We start from the raw sequence: 16,054 nt of genomic DNA, 5'->3' as shown, positions 1-16,054 counted from the left end.
AGCTTCAGAAAAAGGGTAGCCAACATAATCAAGGGGATGAGGAAAGGTTGCAGGGTTTGAGACTTTTTATTTTAGAGAAAAAGCGAGTAAGAGATGACATGATAGATTTTATAAAATTATGCACGGCATGAAGACGGTGGACAGAGAAAATCCCCCCCCCTTTTTCTCATAATACTAGAACTTGTGGAAGCTTAAGGAAAATTCAAGACATATAAAGGAAATAATTTCTCCAGGCAGCACATTATTGAACTATGGAACTTGCTCCCACTGGAGGCAGTGATGGACAGGAGCTTAGATAGTTTTGAAAGAGGGCTGGACAAATTCATGGAGGACAAGGCTATCAACAGCTACTAGCCGTTATGGCTACTGTATTTACTTGAATGTAATGCACACCTCTTTTTTGCCAAATTACGTCATGGAAATTAGGGTGCACATTAGATTCGATGGCGCATTACATTCGAGTAAATATGGTATATTCTATATTCGCTGTCAGAAGTGATATGTCTCTGAATACTAGCTGCTGGGAATTGCGCATGGGCAGAGTGCTGTTGGAAGAGCATGTTAGGAAATTGAGATTTGTTACCATGCTTGCTTTCCTGTTCCATCCTCATTCTCCCCCCCCCCCCCTTTGACATCATGTTTGTTGGATTGTGAGTCAAAGGGCAGGGATTGCCATAGCTTTTCACATCTGTCCAGCACTTATGAAATTGCAGGAACTTTATAAATGTTTCTTCATCATCATCATCATTCTGTAATGTTTGCTACATAACAGGGGAAAGATGGAAAGGGTGAATCTTTTATTGCTAAAACATCAGCAAGAATAAATAATTTTAAAAGGAGCAATGTAAGATCAAAATGTAGAGTATCTGATCTCCAAAGCAGCATGTTTTTAATATTACACCTAGATATCTTTGAAGGATTACAATGTTTTTTTAAAAAAAACCTTGCTTGACCACAGATTATAGACATTAGTTTAAAAAGTGAACATTGATGTGGAAGTGTGGTGAACTGAACTTAAGTTTGGAAAAATGAGAAACTGAGGGAAACTAAAATTGACAGATTCATCCATCCGTAATTATCTATAATTGAAATAAGTCTACACTGTTGACCTCCACTGGAAGAAATCAGACAGAGCAACCATTTGTCATTAATTTAACACAAATCTCTCTCTTCCTTTCCACTTATTTCCCTTCTGCAGTGTAAAAAAATATGGTAACAATGTTCTGCACACACACCCAAAAACCTTCTGAATGAGAGTATTGATACTAGTTTTATTCTAAACTCACGTTTAGAATTGCGAGGGCCAGTCAGGGTGTGTGTGCGTGCGTAGGAGGGCCCTTTGGTTGCCGTGAGTTGATTTTAAATGTCATTGGTTTAACCTCCTCAGAAGGAATAAAAATGTGAGGAGCCAGAATCTGAGTAGAGGGTTGTTTTCCAGTTTATTTGAGAGCTTTTGATAATTGCTTCACATACCAAACACACACACATACACAAATATCCATTAGCTCCGTCCCAAAGCAACAGGTTCAGCCAGGCTATTTCCCTGAAAAAGCCAGATACCATCCTCTTCCATGGTGCAGATGAGGAAGGGCCATTGCTCAGTGACAGAGCATCTTTTGTGCATGTAGAAGGTATCACATTCAATCCTTGGCATCTCCAGACGGGGCTGGGAGAGACCCCTGTCTGAAATCCTGGAGAGCCACTTCCAGTCAAAGTAGGGGCGGGGGCTATTGGTTTGCTTTGGTTTTGCTCTTGTTTTAATTATGTGGCTTTACTCTGTACAGCGGTACCTCAGTTTAAGAACAGCCCTGTTTAAGAACTATTCAGTTTACAAACTCTGCAAAACCGGAAATAGTGTTTTGGTTTGAAAACTTTACCTCGGTCTAAGAACGGAAGCCGAACAGTGGAAGGGCACCAGCGGCGGGAGGCCTCATTAGGGAAAGCGCGCCTCAGTTTAAGAACGGTTTTGGTGTAAGAATGGATTTCCGGAATGGATTAAGTTCATAAACCGAGGTGCCACTATATTTTCATGCTGTGAACCGCCCTTAGAGCTTTAGCTGAATGGCATTAGGCAAATTTAATAAATATTAATAAATAAATGAATAGACAACATTGAGCTAGATGAACAGAGGCATTCCTAAACTCCCTTGCATCCTTGGCAAGGAGCCCCCCCCCCCCCGTCCTGTGACTCCGAGCCACTCCGAGGTAAAGTGGGGAGGCGTGATTTTTGTTTCCCCTCCCGGCCTGTGTCTTTGGCATGGGCCAACCTGGCCAAGCCCTAGGTACGCCCCGCTAGATGAGCCAAGGGTATATTGTGACTTCCTTTGTTCCTGCATCAGGCTCCCTCTCCTAATCTCTCAGACCCCATCCTTTAGCAACAAGGTTTCACTCCAGATTCTTGGAGTCTGAGACTCAAAAGGTCTGGCAATCCGCATTCTAAAGCCAAAAACCTTTGAATAGCAAGGTTATCACAATAATTTCTTTCCCTCAAGCTGTAGTTCAACCCTCACAGAATTACAGTTCCCAGCAACCCCTAGCAAACCTCAGTGCCCAGAATTATTTGTGGGTAAGAATGTGGGAAGTGTGGACAATGTATGGTTGAGGAGACTGAATGAAATCTTGGTGGGACTGTGGCACATGAGTGTGGTTTGGGGGAAGTCAATGGCACTCTTGTTACCTGATTCATTGGCAATGAGATCGGCTCTTCTTAATTTTAAAGGAGACGTACTCTGGCAGAGAAACCCATACATTTTGGTCCATTTGTGCTTTTTTATTAGTAAAGTAAAAAGTCTGTGAAATTCAGACCTTTTATTAGGCCCTTCAGTTTATGCAGTTTGAGGAGGTAATTATTTTAAGAATAATTGCTCAAGATGTTACCTGAGGCAAGTCATATAAACAGAACTACACGCTCAGTGCCATATTGTCCCAATACCACTGGCAGTAGGAAGCTTTAAAATCTCTTGCTTACTTGGAATTCCTGTGGCTTAGCATTCATTATCGGTGCCAGAAGGGAATGAATGGCAAAGGGAGCACAGAAACAAAATTTGTTAAATTGGGGTAAGTATTAAATTTAACCATCTAAAAGTAAACACAATTAACCTGAAATTTTGATCATATCGAAGTTATATCTCTCGCAGACTCTGGAGACTGAGTGCCGGTTAGAGCTGACAATACTCGGCTTCAGTGCTTTTTTTTCTGGGGGAACGCAGGGGTACGCATACCCCTAAACATTTTGTGAATCTAACGGGAGAAGAAACTAAAAAAATTAAAAATTTTAGTTTCTTCTCTAGCATAGTGAATTGTCAGTTCCTTTGCTACTCCCGATGGCGGCCTCATTTCCTACCATGGTGTTTCTGCGTCTCAGATGGAAGCGAACGTTTAATGTGTGAAGTAGGAGTTGGATTCTAGCATGGTGATTGGTCAGTTTTGTTGTTACCACCTGCAATGGTGGCTTCATTTCCTTTCCCAGTGATTTTCTTGAGTCAAAATTAGAGTACTCCTAAACCTTTTTTTAAGGGGGGAAAAGCCTGCCTGGCTTGATGGATGAATTGTCTGACCTGCTATAAGAAGCTTTTTATGTTATTGTGTATGGCTTTATATTTTTAAAAGATAAAGTACTTTTTAACCGTTGCAGTTTGGCACACGTTCTATGCAAATTAACAAAATGTCTTTTTAAAAAGAGTCATGTTGCATTAAACATTTACAAATGTTGTTAGTACATTGTACAGTAATGGAAATGTGGAAGACCTTTGTCTTGTGAGGAGTTACTGGTGAAAGTTAACGGTTCCTCTTATGCTCATACCTTCTTTTGGGGTGGGTGTGTCTGGGACCCTTTAATTAGCCAGGCTCATTTCTTATTTTGTGTTCAGACACCTACTGATAAAGTGGCTAGTTTCTTATCTATTGCTTAGTCACAGGGAGCTCTTTGCAGAATTCAAGGTCAGCCACCTGTTAAAGGAGCCTGGTGTCATGTAATCTCTAAGAATGTTTGTTTGAAAAATATAAAAGGGATTGGAGACTCACCTCCATGTAGGCTGCATTTTTCTTTGCTCTTTGCTCTGTTTTCTCATCCTGCCTGTAAATGCGCGCGCGCACACACACACACACACACGTTTATCAAGGAACAGCCCTGGTATGCTCTTTGCCTTGTCTGGATCCAAAAAGAACGCCTGATCTTGGCAGAACAAACATAAGCTTTTGTGAACCATAGTCCACTTCAACAGATGCATGGATTCTCAGCTGTCATGCGCACTGATGTAAAGGAAAGGAAAAGGTAAAGGTTGGAGTTACATGGCAATGGAATACAAAAAGTACAGTCTGTGATCAGGGCAGTTGCCATTATTGGGCAGAGGGAGAGGGATGCCTTAGGCAGTGGATACTGGTATGTGTGGGGTGGCAGCAGCCCCCCTGTCATTGCCTCATTGCCTAAGCTATCCTGCCCTACACCGCCTGAACTTCCTTCCCTCAGGTGTCATGGAGGACACCTGATGTGTGCCATCAGCACACATATATCTTGCAAGGGAAAGGTTTCTAAAGAAGAAGAAGAAGAGGAGGAGGAGGAGGAGGAGTTTGGATTTGATATCCCTCTTTATCACTACCCTAAGGAGTCTCAAAGTGGCTAACATTCTCCTTTCCCTTCCTCCCCCACAACAAACACTCTGTGAGGTGAGTGGGGCTGAGAGACTTCAAAGAAGTGTGACTGGCCCAAGGTCACCCAGCAGCTGCACGTGGAGGAGCAGGGAATCGAACCTGGTTCACCAGATTACAACTCCACTGCTCTTAACCACTACACCACACAGGCTGCACAAACAAGGGCACAGTTTCCCCACTCTGGATTTAAAGTTTCTGTGCAGTAAAATTGGAGTCAAAGGAAGGATGGCAGGACTTCCGGCCTCAAGTCACAAATCAAAACTACTACATCAGGAAAGTTGTTGTTATAAGCCATATAGTGAAACCACTTAAAGCAATTGGACACTCCAACTTCCATCTGCCCCAACAAGTTTTTACATGGCTCACTGAAGGGTTCTATTAACTGTTGGAAATCTGCTTTAAATTGCTAAACACATTGGCTGTCTGCTTGTGAAAAGCTGCCCAGCTGCACGCACCACCATATGCAGGATTAGGCTTTCTACACAGTACAGAGAACCGTCACAGATTCAGATCAGAAGCATAGCTCTGTGAGTGGTGGCTCTGAAACATGCCTAACTCAGTAAAGGAAAGGATTGCAAGCCTGTGCTGCTGAAGATACTTAAGGTGAGTCCTGTTGTTCTATTTCAGTGTACACCACCCACACACACAAAGCTCTGCCATGCCATGCCAAGACAGCCTTAAACAATGAGATGCATTTGGTTGGTAGCTAAGCATGTGCTCTGCTAGATCAGATCTATACAAAAGATTGGTTTTGTGCAGCACATTTACTATTAAAGTTAGAATAATATTCATAGCACATCCAGGCAATCTATGGGAACAGGAAGCGGCATATTCCACGCCTCCCCAAGTTGTACAATTTAAAGAAATGTAGGGTCTTTTTAAAATGACTGCTGGATGCGTTAAAAATGCATCTCTCTACCAGGCAGGAAAGTCTCATTAAAGTGGTGCAAGCCTCAAAACATTAATTTTGCAGGGCTTCTGCAACCTTGCATTGCTGTTTATGGGTCTAAGAAACAGATGTATTTATTGTTTAACTGGGCCAATGTTTGTGTGTGTTTTGCAGATAGGAAATACTATACTGTACTTACTATGCTGTGTATTGCTTCTATAATAAGAGGGGTTTAGCATATGTTCATATCTGTGTATGTTTTAACTGAGATTTTTTTTAAAAAGCATTGGTTTTATTTTTAAAGAACCTGTATTCGGGAAATGGTTAGGGAACATCTGATGCTGAAGAAAATATATTGGTTTCCTTCATCTCCCTTCCATCACTTGGCAATAACTTCAGTTGATTACATTGTCTGGGGTATTGCAGCCATAGGATTAGATCCCAAGCACACTTACATGGAAATATGTTGTTTCTGGGGGGCGCAGCTTCACTGTCATTTAAAGCATGCTCCAGCACCTTGACTCTAAATCTCCATTTTCTCCTGTATATGTGTAATCAGAGAAATATGGGGAAGGGTCATAGCTGCATGGCAGAATATCTCGTGTTTTGCATGCAGAAGGTCCTAGATTCAGTCCCTGGCATCTCTAATTAGGGATTGGGAATGTCTGTTGCCTGGAATCCTGGAGAGCTGCTGCCAGTCTGTGTAGGCAGTACTAAGCTAAATGGATCAATACTCTGACTCAGTATAAGGGAGTTTTCTATGTTCCTATACATGGATTAGGACATGCAGTAAAAAGGTCCCATTAAAATTAATAGGACTTTGCTTCAAATAAATGCTTTCAGAACTGAGATCCAGAAAAGAATAAGTTTGATTTTTCTCTCTGTGTTTGGCTGTTAACAATTATATATTTTAATGGATGATTAAAAAAATTTAACAAGGGCAGCCATGTTTGTAGCTAAGGGGGGTGAGTGCCAAAGTTCACAGACAAGTAAATACCTTTATGAGGACTAATCAAAAAAGTTTTTGATTACTTATTTATCCAGCAGTGGATTTTATTTTATAATCATCTAAATAGTTACAAAATGTCAGCAGGGAAACCACGTACAATCATCTTCTTCCACACAATTTTAAATATTACAAAAAGAGCAAATGGGAACTCTGAAAACCTGGAAGTACTAAATGCATAAAGAAAGCAATTGTTTCAAAGTTTTGTAATGTTGTTACAGCATTTTAAAGGCCAGTTAAGGGTGGAATGGCAAGAAGAGCAGACCAATAACATTTTTAAAATAAGCCATATGTGGTCATATGTGTGTGTGTTTTAATGTTTTGAAGTTCCAGTAGGTAAAAGTTTCCAGTGGCACTAGGGAATAAAGTCTACTTCTTAACAATATGTGCTGGAAGGAGAAGGTGGGGGGGGGGGGGGAGAGAGAAACAGCAAATTGTAATGCTTTGTAGTAGGGAATGTGACAAAATGTTAAAAAGTGAGAGTGGGAGTATTAGGGGTGTATGTGATAAAGCAAGAGCTGGTACCCTAAACTTATGGAGGTTGCAATTCCCACCCTACTGACCTGGGAATAAGCCCCACTGAATTCTGCAGGAGTTACTTATGAGTAGACATGGTTAGGGTTGTGCATAATGAATTGATTTGTTAACTTCAGATTTTAAAAAGTGACCTTTTGTTTGAGATAAGTCACATTGAGATAGTCACCGACGCTTCCAATGGCAGTACAATGGGCATAAATCAGAGCTGGGGGCAATCTGCTTGACATTTAAAGCTTCATCAGAAACAAACTATCCACCAAAGGGGCGTTACTGATCTGCATATCTGCAATTATAACAGATGCCTGCAGTCAAGGTTTTGGTCCATAAATACCTATGCGAAAAATGTGACTCCTGCCAGCCCTATCCAGCATGACCATAATTCCTCCTCAACCCCCCCCCCCACTCTTTCTCCCTTCCCCTGCTCTTTCCTCTGTGATAGGCACATGAACTATTGGCAATGTGTGAGGACAAAGGCAATATAATTTAAGACATAGGCAGCTTCATTACCATTATACTTGGAGGATCATTGTGAATTTTGAGCCACCCTTTTGCGGACATGCTAGATTTATTCTGCACTGGCCTTGAAAGCCATTGTGGTCAGGTATGCAGAGTGGCCTGGGAGAGCCTTGATTCTGAAGCTATCCACTGCAATAACTGTCTAGAACCGAGACTCTAAGGTCGTGTACACATTACTGGCTTAAAACACAGCCAGGTCATTTCCCGTGTTTCAAGTCACCTTTGCATGCTGTTGTACACACCACAGAGGGGGGCAAGGATGTAATCACACACATCATATTACCTGTTTGGTTTCCCTGCCCCTGCAACACCCTCACCCATATTCCTGAAGCGCAGACCCTCCAAGTGTCCTTATTTTCCAGGGACAGCCCCGGATTTACAGAAGCTATCCCAGTTTCTGATTTGATCCCGGAATGTCCCACTTTTCCTTAGGACGTCTCTATTTTTATTGGAGAAATGTTGGAGTGTATGGAAGCGGTCGACAGCACATGTGCAATGGTTGTATGAAATGTACACACCTCAGCTTAAACATGAAGTGAAGTTTTCCTTTTGGATTGAAGCTGGTTTCAGTAGAAACACATCAAACAGCAGATTATTTCTCAAGAAACTACTGGATAGCTCTGCACTGCAGGCAATGTTGTATGTGCATGGATTCAAATGCCAGCAGGGAGAGTGTGTTGGAGCCAGAGTAAATGGTAATGTGGACACAGCTTGGGGTGGACTAAGGAAAACAGCTGTCAGTGTCTCTCAGACATTCTTTTTTTTTAAAGATATGTCTGAAAATGTAAAATCTGAATTGGACAAAGAGTTCTCAAAAAGCACATATATCCTCAACTACAAATTGGTATAAAAGTCCTGAACAGATTTACTTAGAGGTTTAAATCCCTCTGAGTTTTAATGAGATGTGGCTTCACTTAAGTCCATTTAGGATTTCAAACTTCGTCTGGGTAATTTCTTCTATCTTCTCCCACCTTCATCCAAAAAAGTGATTAGCCCTATGAGAAACTTCTCCAATCTGCTTTTGGAGGAGTGTGTGTGTGTGTGTGTGTGTGTGTGTGTGTGTGTGTGTGTAATGAAGCACTGATTCCAAGTGCCTCCTCCCCCCCCCCCCGACTCCCACTCCTGCCCCAGGAAACAGAAAATCAGCATGGAGAAGTCTCGACTTCCTAGCCTTGATCATCAATGTGAGCTCAGAAGCATTCTTCAGGGTCTGTGGTTCTCTAGATTGGGGCCAATATGTGGTGTAAAGGGGATCCATACATATGAGAAACAAAGGCATGGCTGTTTCGTTAATGCTGTGCTTAATTTGCATTGACAGCAGCAAATTGGCCTTAGCAACAGAATGCCCACGTGCACAGTAAAATCTAGATTTCTCCCACTTATTCATTTATTTTTGTCAAAAAAAAAACAACAGTCCCTGAACTGGGAAAGATTGAATGTAGTTGGGTTGCCAAACTTTGGTTCATACAAGGACATTGTCACACAGCATTCCTGAGCCAGTTGTGCCAGGGCCCTGTAGATAGGACAGGTAGAGGCAGGTGCTGGCAAGCTGGAGCCTTGAATCTTGAGACTCTATAGCTCTGGAGAGCCTTCTTCACCAAGCAAAAAACCCCATTGAATATGTTTAAAGAAGGATCCCTTTCCCTCTAGTTTCAGCTGCCTTGTGGCCAGGTGGACTGCCTGAATACGACAACCAAATGTTTTCCTGTCACTGCACACGGAATCTCTGATCATGCATCTGCGTTGTGTAGAATATGTGCAGACAATCTCATTGAGTTCTATGCTGCTTATTCTCAAGTCAATGTGAATAAGGTTATATCCACACGCTACATATCGTGTTACTTTAACTGCCATGGCTTCCCCCAAAGAATCCTGGAAACTGTAGCTTGTTAAGGGAGGTGACCTCACAGTCCTAGCATCTTCAGCACACTATAGTTCCCATAATTCTCCATGCCTGTTAAGGTGGTAAAAGAGTGCTTCAAATGTATGGTGTGGCTGTAATCTAGGATAGATAGATAGATTACATAGATTACGTGGTATAAGTGGAATAGGATTTAAGCTTTACATCCACCATTAGGCCTTGAAGTTCACTGGGCTGGTCTTGGGCTGGTCACACACTCTCAACCTAATCTACCTCCCAGGATTGTTGTGAGGGAATAGAAGAAGAAGCATGTGTGTTACCTTAAGTGGCTTGGAGGAAAGGGAAGAGGGAGAAAAATGCAATATCATTATTGTCGTAATCATAACGTGGATCCAGAATTGACCTTCACAGTCACTTACAAACCCACTCACTGTTAAGACCTTGTTCATGGAAGACAATCTTACTTGGCTAGGAGTGACCGCCAAAGAAGAAGAAGAATCATAACCAGCACATTGTGGAAGTGGAGAGCATGGAACATTATGCTGTGTACCCACTACACTTTTAAAGCACATTCAAAACACACTGTTTCCCTCAAAGAATTCTGGGCCTTGTAGTTTTCTCCTCACAGAGTTACAAGTCCCAGCAACCCTTAACAAACTATAATGCCCAGAATCCTTTGAGGGAATCGGTGTGCTTTGAATGTGCTTTAAAGGTATAGTGTGTACACAGAAAGGGTTCTTTGTAAAATAATAAAAAGCACTACAAGGCACAGATGCAAACCCTGAAAGAAAACCCGAGCAGCCCCTTCTCTTGCCGCCCCTTTGCCTGGCTGACCCTGGTCTGGCTCCCTTGGCACATGCAGGTGGTTTTTCTACACGGTTAATTTATGGCCGAGTCTCTGCCTGATACTTAAGCTGAAATCATTAACATGTGTCCTGGGCATTACCTGAATGGAAAAGCAAGTTCCCAAGTTGTTTTGCTCCGGCAACTGCCCTGTTTCGATTACAAATCCCCCTCCAGGCACAAAGTGAGCTGGACACCTAGGGTGAAGCTAAAGAGTTATTTGTTCCCTAGGTGGACACTAATGAATGGCTGCAGTGCTGCCCTGAACAAGGGGGTCCCCAGTATTAAAAGTTTAATAGAAAGCCTTTGGAAGCCAGAGGCTGAGAGGGAAAGAAGGGGAGGCGAGGGAGAGAAGCAAAGGAAATCACTGAGAGCCTTTTCAGGCTCTAAGTGGACCATCCAGGAGGAAGCAGTTGGGGCATTGCAAGGAGCTAGATTCCCCCCTACCCCACTCTCTCTCAGCCAGGCATCACAGAGACTTTGACAGAAAATTGTCAGCTCCTTTCCATGGAAAGAAAAACAGTGAAAGAAACAAGTCTGTTGGCTTGTTGAAAGCTAATCACCTGAAAGTCTTCTAATTCCTTCAACTGGTTTCCTTTCCCCCCTTCCTTCCTTCCTTCTATCTCTTTGCTTCTGCATTTTTCTTTTCGAAAAGTGTCCTTTGCTATTTGCTCTCTTAATTCCTCTCCTTCCAGGCTCAGCAGCTCAATAAAGACACATTCCAGAAGGGCAGCCGTGTTAATCGGTGACAGTCAGAAGAGGAAGCGGGGAAAAAGAGAGTCTTGTGGCATCATAAACACCTAACAGATTTATTGTGGCATAAGCTTTCGTGGACTAGGGCCCACCTGGGGATGGTGTTCCATGTCTCTGGCTTATAAAAACCTAGGCCACAAGATCAGTTAATTGCCAAGGCAGTGGTGGCTGGTGTCCATTGGTCTGGTAGGGTCAAAGGTAGGAGGTAGAGTCAGAGCCAATGACAAGCCGAGCCAATTGATTCTAGTTTTGTCTCTGTTGCGTTCCCTGTGGGGTTCTACAAAGGTAAGACCATTATTGTTTTATTGTTATTTATTAAATTTGAACACTGCCCTTCGTCCGAAGATCACTGCGCTGTTCAAAACATAAAAATACAAAATGAGAACACAAAATACACAATAAAGCAAAAACAAACCAATAACCCGTCTCCCACAAACACATTTAAAAGGCCATAGAATGTTAATCAGCCAAAGACCTGTATTTTTTATTATGTATTTTTATTATGTATGCTTTATTAGTCTCGTTACCATGAGACTAAGGAGGAGGAAGCTGGCAGCCAGGGCCACCTCCTAGACTGGCTATAAGGAAAAAGGGCATTCAGGCAAGCGGGGCTGGCAGTCATGGCTCCCCTCAAAGAATTTCTGTGATCTGAGGTTTGTTAAGGCTGCTGACAGTTGTTAAAGGTAAAGGGACCCCTGACCATTAGGTCCAGTCGTGACCGACTCTGGGGTTGCGGCGCTCATCTCGCTTTATTGGCCGAGGGAGCCGGCATACAGCTTCCGGGTCATGTGGCCAGCATGACTAAGCCGCTTCTGGCAAACCAGAGCAGCACATGGAAACTCCGTTTACCTTCCCGCTGGAGCGGTACCTATTTATCTACTTGCGCTTTGATGTGCTTTCGAACTGTTAGGTTGGCAGGAGCTGGGACCGAGCAACGGGAGCTCACCCCGTCGCAGGGATTCAAACCGCCACCTTCTGATCGGCAAGTCCTAGGCTCTGTGGTTTAACCCACAGTGCCACCCGCGTCCCTTGAGAGTTGTTAGGAGACCCCTATTCCCCTCACAGAGCTACAATTCCCAGCGTTCTCTGTGAAGAGCGATTGATTGCCAAACCACTGTGGGAATTGTAGGTGCACACTTCTATAAGGGGTGTGGGTCTGCTGCAGCAGCAGAGGTGGTGTTGAGATCTCAGCAATGGGATGGGGGTCAGCTGATGTGGATCTTTTCCAGTTGTCCAGCCTCCCCTCCCACCTTGCTGACACTCCAGTCAGCAGAGAGCCAGTGTGGTGTAGTGGTTAAGAGCGATAGACTCGTAATCTGGGGCACTGGGTTCGCGCCTCCGCTCCTCCACATGCAGCTGCTGGGTGACCTTGGGCCAGTCACACTTCTCTGAAGTCTCTCAGCCTCACTCACCTCACAGAGTGTTTGTTGTGGGGGAGGAAGGGAAAGGAGAATGTTAGCCGCTTTGCGACTCCTTAGGGTAGTGATAAAGCGGGATATCAAATCCAAACTCTCCCCCCCCCCTTGCTAGGGAATCTCACTGCTCCATGAATGGGGCAGAACAGGGAACCAACGGGACTGTCTCCCTTTCCCAGACCTAAAGGCAGAGGGAGCAGCCTTTGTGTCAGACTGCTCCCTGCCTATTGTGCCTTTTGCACCTTCCTCCTTTCTTAGCAGACAGCAACTCTGCTGTCTTGTACCAAGAAGACTTTCATGATAGAACCAACCAAACTTTTCAAAGGTGATGGGAGATGCTGTTGATGGCAAGGTATAAACAGATATAAAAGAAGAATTCCCTGGATACCAAATTCCAGGTTTCGGACAAGTACTTTTTGGTGAGAGAACCCCAGCAGAGATTTAAAATCGCTAAATATGCAGAAAAGTAAAGTGTGGAAATATAGGCTATTAGACCTTTGAAGTATGCCCTTTATAAAGTGAATTATATGTTTCCCTCTTCCCCTAGCATAGCAAAGACCACATGTTTGGTAAGTTAAGAAAGGGTTTACTTACAAACTGTTTTCCATATAGCATTCAGAAAAACTGCACAGGCATTAAAACTTGGTGAAAGTTCCTAAATTATTGGTATGGGAACTCAAGAGTAACTTGTGTGCGCCATGTGGTCTGAACTGGAGCAGCCAGCTCAGATGCCCTCACATGTTGACCTTCTCAGGTAGGCTGGAGGGGAAGAAAAACTTGATTACCCAGTCCCTCCCAAGGTGAGTAAAGCCTGGCAGGACAGCTTACTCTGTGGTCTTAACCTCTTCATGCATTAATATGATCTTAACTCCTTCATGCATGCATGCTGGTTATATGAGGCTGGTTATTCCACAGATGCAGTGAGGTCTCACCAAATATCTCAATGGGTAGGCAAGTTAATCTTCCCCTTGCCCTGCTTTCTTCTAGTTATGTATGTTCTTCTTCCAGCACAGACAAATATATGCTGTAGTCCTACAGTTCACTTACCTTGGGAGTAAGTCCCACTGACCTCGCTGGGGCTAACATATGAATAAACATGCATAGGCTTGCACTACTAAAAGGCAGCCAGAGAAGGGTGGAATAAAGGCACTGCCCCATGACCACTAACCAGAGTGACCTTCATCTTACATGAACCAGTCTCCAAAATTCCATCACCAAATGACATACTGCAACCCTCTTACTTTGCAGCTGTATCTAGTTGCCAGATGGTGACCGCGGCTCAATAAATCCAAGACAGCATCAGAGGGGCCAGAGGCAAACCTGATACAGGTCTGGATCTCATCTTACATCAAAGTTAAGCCATGAAGGCACTTGCACTCCCTGTTACTTCTTGCAGTGTGCAGAAAGGGACTCTGGAGTGAGGCAGGCAGACTCCAGATGTGTGTGGAGCACATACTTATCCATCCACACAAGGGAGAATAATGGGCTCCTTTTTCACAGGTCACAAGAGGCACTGGGAAACAGGTGCACAAGTCACTCTTACATTTACGTTTTGAAGCTTCTTGCAATGCCTGAAGCAAGATGCACAGCCCTGGAAGAATGACTTTGGCAGCCGGGGGTACTTCCAGAGGGTCACTTAATTTGCAAGTGGGTCATTGGGATATCATAAACAGGTTGTCCGCAACCATTTTGGTTTTGTGTGTTTTTTCTTATTGGATTCCCACGCAAAAGGGTTAATCCACAGTAAAGGGGGCAGGGAATAAGGACTAACAGAATGATTGGAAACTAACAGTGGAAAGCACTTGGTTTTTTTAGTTCTGGTTGCTGAGTTGACATTTCTGCCCAGATACTCTGAAAAGGCCTCACGTTGGGAAAATCAGGCCTGAGTTACTGCTTAGGTGGCTAGTCAGCTAGCTGTAGTAGGCACAGAAGTATTGCTATTTCTCTAGGGATTTTTTCATCCTTGGCCACCAAAAGAAGAAAAAAGAGCCACTATTACTATGAATATAGTGAGTACTTTAAAACTGTAAGGGGTAATTTATTTTTTCAGGTCACTTTAAGCACAGCTTTATTTTTCAGCTCAACAACTTTGGGTGGGTGCTCCCCCTAAAAAAAAAAGGGAGTTCCGGCACCTCTTTTTCTAGAAAAAAACCTCTAGACTTTAAGTTATCTATTTTAAGTTATCTATTTCCTTATTGCTGGCTGAGTGGAGAACACAACAGAAAGTGAAAATCTAAGAGGTCAAGTCTAACTGTAGCCCATAGTACAACATTCTAATATTTAGCTCTTTAAGGGTCATACAGGCTTCTTTTTTCAGGACCACAAGTAATTATGTGGTGATTGCAATCAGGAAAAAAAGCATCTCCACCAGCGAAAGTCTTGAGTGAGCAGGCTTTTTGGGACTCTTGCAGATGATTCTTCTGTTGCACACTTGCCTTGCCTTATTCAATGAATTTTTCAGAGGGTCTTATTTTTAATTGGCTGCTGTTCTTAAAACAAGCTGTCACTCTTTAAATGGACGCTGCCATTGTCTGTCATGCCACAAATTAAAAAGACAATAAAAAACAAACAACCTAGGCAGGGGTAAAGCCCAGCTTCACACCATGGCTACAAGTCTGAATTTAAAGCACATTTAAATGTATCATGGGATCCGTAGTTTGCTTGATTGCTGGGAATTGTAGCTCTGCCGCTGCCACAATTCTTTGAAGAGAGCTATGTTCTTTTACACATAAGGTGTGGATGTAGGCGAGCAAATAGTGAATCAGCTCTGCATCCCAAGTGGCAAACTCAGTTACTCGGACAGTAACCCAGGGCAGGCATGCAGAAGGACCCCAGAGAGAGCAAAAGACAACACAAGGCAGAGGGGCCGGAGATGCCCCTGTGCCTACCCAAACTACAGCAAGAACCAATAGTTATCCTGCACAGCAGAGAGAGTTTTAATAGCATCTCCCACTGAAGTCCAGCTGGCTTGAGAATTAGCCTGCTCCTGTGGGGTGCGCTTTGCAGTTTTCACTTTCCCAGTAAATGTCTATTGCAGTCTTATAGCTTGTTCCCACGCATGTGCTCTTGGCTTTTTAATAGTCTTTCTGCAGGCTGCAGCATAACAATTTAAGAAAAGAAAGGCAATTTATGAAAAGATGAAAAAAGGACTGTGCCTCATCGCTGTGTACTAATCCTCCGGTCTGAATGTATAAATAATACTTCGCTCTCGGAAACGACCTAAAGACATTGCGGTGCTATGTTTAGGTACAGCTAGATCAACTCACTTTGCAAAGCAGCTTTTTCGCAGGTGTCTCTGTGGCGCAATCGGTTAGCGCGTTCGGCTGTTAACCGAAAGGTTGGTGGTTCGAGCCCACCCAGGGACGGTTTCTGTTTTACTCTGCTAGCCGTCACAATTATAATACTTCGTTTTATCTGTGTACAAGGAGTCGGAGAGGGAGGGAGGAGGAGGAGCAGGGGAGGGGTCTGCGGCGACGGGGCAACAGCTGCGTCACGTGCGTCCCCGATATGCGGCGGACTGGGCGAGTAGAGGCAGCTGGACCGCAGCAGGCCTAAGGGCCACAGAGGTCCGGGGGCTTCCCCCC

This window comes from Podarcis vaucheri, assembly GCF_965113315.1.
Source record: "Podarcis vaucheri genome assembly, chromosome: 12".
Lineage (NCBI taxonomy): Eukaryota > Metazoa > Chordata > Lepidosauria > Squamata > Lacertidae > Podarcis > Podarcis vaucheri.
The sequence above is the reverse complement of the archived record's forward strand: the minus strand, read 5'-3'. Positions refer to the sequence as shown.